This window comes from Alosa sapidissima, chromosome 21 (assembly GCF_018492685.1).
Source record: "Alosa sapidissima isolate fAloSap1 chromosome 21, fAloSap1.pri, whole genome shotgun sequence".
Lineage (NCBI taxonomy): Eukaryota > Metazoa > Chordata > Actinopteri > Clupeiformes > Clupeidae > Alosa > Alosa sapidissima.
Window position 1 is genome coordinate 22454114 of NC_055977.1, and position 5257 is coordinate 22459370.

At 40.6% G+C, this 5257-nt stretch overlaps 1 long non-coding RNA gene across 1 annotated transcript; it reads right to left on the reverse strand.

Moving 5' to 3' along the window:
• Positions 1-1063: 1063 nt before the first annotated feature.
• On the reverse strand, positions 1064-2076 carry LOC121695876. The gene is made up of 3 exons (XR_006026191.1): positions 2057-2076; positions 1436-1525; positions 1064-1137 (listed from the first exon to the last, which is right to left on the reverse strand). It is a non-coding gene; the product is annotated as an uncharacterized LOC121695876 (long non-coding RNA).
• Between the last annotated feature and the right edge of the window lie 3181 nt (positions 2077-5257).

Below are 5257 nucleotides of genomic sequence, written 5' to 3' on the forward strand. Positions count from 1 at the left end.
CACTATCAGTTCTGTGATCACGGTAAGGTGGACTGCGCCATGCAGTAGTGGGTTTTTAAAAAAGGCATTCAGAACATGTTTGATGAAGGTGGAGGGCAGACGCCCAATATTGTCCAGGTGCATTGTAGGCTATAAATGCCCTCCGCTGGCTGCAGATAATTGCAGATTAACAATAAACAGTAATGCTAATCTGAGGTACCTGTCTAGTTTTATTCCATAAATATATTGTTTTTATAGACATTATTGGAATAAGAGCTTCCATGTACGCTTGTGGCTGTTGACATGAATCAAACATGTTCTGAATGCCTTTTTAAAAAACCCACTACCGCAGTCCACCTTACCGTGATCACAGAATTACCACTAGGCCTACACTCTGCTTAGGTTGAGCTGTCGCTGAGTGCTTCACATTGAGCGGGTGAAATCTGATTTCTGCTGAAAGGCCTGCACTTGAGAAGTGACATGGCAACAGGAGATTAAAAGAAATAGTCAATGCCACTCTCTGCTTATTACTATCACAATCACACACCCCCATATCAACCAATTAGCTTCCAATCAACATCTTCAACACCAAAGCTTCCTCAAGCCCAATCTTGCCGACCAGGTGTAATGCACTCTAAAATAACGGCTTTAATGAAAATGTCAATCCCTTAGGTTTAGGGATATAGTGGAGGCTAAACGCAAATAAACTCAGTTTGTCCACCTCTGAAATTTGGATAAGAGACAGGCATATTTTTTCTTGCCGTTTTCACACCTTTAGTGATACACACGTTAAAAACATCTTCACTTTGCAACCACTACACTTCCTCCAGTAGCCTTCTACTTGATCTACAGAATGCAGATGACACCCGCACAGAACAAATGCTTCCCCCAAAATGTAATTGCGGATAAAAAAATACACGAAACCGGATGGAGACATTTCACTCGCTCGACGGTCCCATACGAAAATGTAATACCTCCCTTTTGAAAATTCAAGACATTTCAGACAATTTAAGACTTTTTTAGGTCATAAAAACCGAAAGTTGTATTTAAGACTTTTTAAGGATCCACGGGGACCCTGACAAGAGAGTCTGTATCACCCGAGACAGTGAGAATAGCTACAGCTGCATCGGAGAAGTCTGGCAGGTCAATTTCTTCTGCCTGAAGAACATGACAGTAATTAGTTAATGAGTAGAGTAGTCAATGAAAAACACTACATGTGTATTTAATATAATATGAAATACCAGTGAATGAAAAGTTCAGGTAAAATTCCCAAATATGACATTCTTGGTGAATTACTGTAGTATGAATTAACTGCTATTCTGGTGGCTAGGAAGATGGTTGTGGTTGTTGTCTTTTGGCTGCAAGGTAGTATCAGAGGGGGCTGAATAGAAATACAGATATATAGAGAAGACAAAGTAAAAAAAGAAGAAAGAGTGAAACAGGACAAACAACTTACATTCCAGGTCTTAAAAAATCCATCTTCCCACAGGAAGATGGGAAGGGCCTGCAGAGTAATTTTCCTTCTGCTGTTGACATTGACGTCTTCCTAGAAAGACAGAGGGATTGTGGGGTAATGGGAAGACAAATCAGCAGAATATTAATCCTATGCATATATTAAACAAGACTGTAGTACAGGTGACATAAATACAAGATTAACTCCTTCACGCTCCTGATATGCAACCTCCTGCTCTGTCTTTCTATGAAATCGTAAGAGATGAATGTTCAGTGCATTAATAGACTGGAATGAGCAAATGCGTGAGTGGTGTATGCATGGTAATGGGCTGACCCTTGAAAACTGACTGTGATTTAACTAATAATGGCAAAGTAACTGAGCCTGTGTCTCGGAAGAGGCGTCACATGACCTGCATAGCCAACACGTTTTGAAAATGCCACATAAAATAAGTCTTAAGGTGTCATCCCTTCTTTGATACAAAAACATCACTCAACCCTAGCCTTTGTGTATCCATGTGGATAGATGCATTAGGCTAGGCTATTCTCATTGGTAAATAAATGCTTACAAAATATCACTATAACTTTGTGACACTAGTAAATGGAGGACAAGTAAGTTATCACTTACCATGGTGTGATGGTGGTTCCCTGCACAGAACTGAAAAGATGTCACACAGCCATCTGGTCCTGAGGGGAAAAATATTATGAACAGTATTATTTCACTTTTTTGAACAAAAGTCAGTCAGACAGTCTCTTCATCTCTCTGTATAGGCAGGCCTATCAGAGTCAGACGTTGCCATTGATCATGCGTAGGCTATTGTCAGTAAGTTCAGAGCTACAACTTGGCTTCCTATCCGTGTTAACAAAACTGGAATTGACGTTAATATAAGACATATGCTATTGCTGCAGGGTTATTCTTCAACTATGGTACTCTTTGACCTGGTGATTTTTAGAAAATGTAACATCTTTCAGTAAAAATCTTTTTGCATGTTAATTATCTACTCTTTCTAGAAACTTGCCCTAATACACACTCAGTATACAGTGAACACACAGTGAGGTGAAGCACACACTAATTCCGATGCAGTGAGCTGCCTGCTACAGCCACGCTCGGGGAGCAGTGAGGGGTTAGGTGCCTTGCTCAAGGGCACTTCAGCCGTTCCTACTGGTCGGGGTTCGAACCAGCAACCCTCCGGTTACAAGTCCGAAGCCCTAACCAGTAGGCCACGACTGCCCAATCACACGTTTCCAAAACACAACAAAACGTGTGTTTTCAAGCAAAAATAACATCTACTGTTCCAAATGTATTTTATTAAATATTACACATATCAGCCAAAATATTAAATTGATTAATTTTCCAGAAATGTTGTATGTTGTATTATTTTTACACGTTTAACTTAAAATATGTGTTGTGATGGAAATGACAAAGTGTGGTGGAGATGACAATGACATACATAGACAAATTTAAAAGCATTACTGTAAGATTTAAAACAAAAAAATGCATCCCTGCCATATGTTATGTAATTATGATGTTTTTTTCTACTAGATTCTTTAGTAGGCCTACTATGAAGCAAATAAACTGTGTTTTTAGGGCAATGTCATTTCCACCACGTCACCATGTCATTTCCACCACCAAAAACAAAAAAGTAGTAAATATTTTTTTAGTTTTTCTTATTTCTTCCAAGGACAAGTAAAGTATCATAGTTGAAGAATTACCTTGCAGTGTGACTTTGCATTACATCTAGCAGCTAAGGCGAATCATGGCAGCTTATGGTAGGCTACTAATAAAATGTTTAAAAGTGCGCTGCCTGTTTGTGCGTGTCATGTGTTTGATTTCCAACTTATGAAACGTTGCTTTGGTGTCTAACCTGCACGGCCAAAGTAGGCCACACCAGAAACGGATGATAAAGGATCTTTGGTAATGCTAAACCATACTGTTTGTCACTAAAATAGTGCAACAACAGGCTGGCTGGCTGGCTGGCTGACAGCTCAGACAACAAACTTTAGTTAACTCGCTAAAACATGCAGCTAGCCCGCAAAAGGTCTCTTACATAACCTACACTTTAGCTGAGGTCTGCCCGCTGGAAGACGGTACACAAATAAATAAACAAAGTACACCTACGGTACATTAAGGCGCGTTCTTACCTTTGTGTAGAGGCTATAAGGCTTGCAGCCTGATGATGATTGATGGATCATCTCACTGATTGCTTGCAGCTTGCCTGCTTACATCTGGGTGCGCAGCAGTCCTTGCAAACAATTAGTCTTAGGCCTACGATGTCAAAGTGTATCAACTTACAACTGCCACAATCGATTTTAGACTAGTTCATTCACCATTCATTGGGATTTACGATTTTATTGGTTTATGTTGGTTTGTGTAGGTTATTAGGTTATTTGCCATGCTGATATGAACCTAACCAATGAAGTTGCACGTCTTTATTACGTTAGACGTAATTTCAATCCACTCTTGAAAGAAATGAGTTTGGGGGTCAGTTCTACTCATATACTAAGAGCTAATCTTGTCAAAATAATCAATAACTGGGAAACTAGTTGAGTGAACTTAAAACGTTTGTGGTGCCTGAACAAAATGGCAGCTTTGAGTACAGCTCTGCAATTTTATTGAGTTTAGAACACTGTTGGGGAATACAGTGTATACTGTTGGATGTTTGTGATCCATCTATGTCCTTATCATGATGTAGTTATTAGTAAGTCCAGTGTTAGCAGCACCTCCATGCTGGCATTATACATCATTCTCTTTCCTCACAACAAAATCATAAACAAACTATCTGGTACTTAATCCTGATGTAAATTTATTCTTGGAGTTAAGGGGATCATGTGATCATTCTTGTTACTTTTGAGTTAGACTCACTTGACATTCTCCAGAAAAAAAAGGACCATTTGGGCATATGCTAGCAGCAGCTGTTTTTGTTTGTTTTTGCCGTGTGGTGGGTAGGTCCTTGTGTACTGTCACAGGACTGGCTGTCTAATGCGAGCAGAAGGCTGGTTCCTGCTTGCTCCTGATGCGGAGGCCCCGAGAGCGCCGCTAATCTGCTCACTGTTTGCTTACATCGCTAGGAGTGGCGGGCGTGTTTAGGAGCTGGAGAGGAACACAGCAGACAGCCCACTTCTTACTCTTTCTCCGTCTCTCTCCCTCTCATAGACACACACACACACACACACAAGCACACGCACACACACACACACACACACACACACACACACACACACACACAAGCACACGCACACACACACAAACACACACACATAAAAAGTCACTCACATGGACAGTTACTCACAGACACACACCTGCATTCACACACAAACAGTCACTCACAGACAACCACTCACCAACGCACACACACACGCACGCACGTGCACACACACACACACACACGCACACACACAAACAGTGTGGCTACCTCTGGGCTTCAAGGAGACATCTCTGCTCATCATCCCAAAGGTAAACCTACTGTGGAGGCGTTATGCCAGAGCAAATAAACAATTTTCTCTCAGATATTACTGAAATAGCTCTCGCCAAACATGACAATGTACTGTGTAGAATGCAGGGTGGATTTCACTGAAAGTAGTGGCCCCTGCACTGGCTACTAGAGAGCATTTCTTCTGTTGCACTATCCACTAGCATATGTAATGGTATTCTCCGTTTGATCCAGTGATAATAAAGGATACATTTGTGTATTTTATTGGCTGCCTTTTTTGAAACAAAGTTCAGCCTCTTGTGCCACACATTTGAAGTATCTAGTGAAAGGTTTAGACCTTCAGATATATTATTTCTAAATTATCACTCATTTGAAAGGAGAGCATAATAATTAATCTA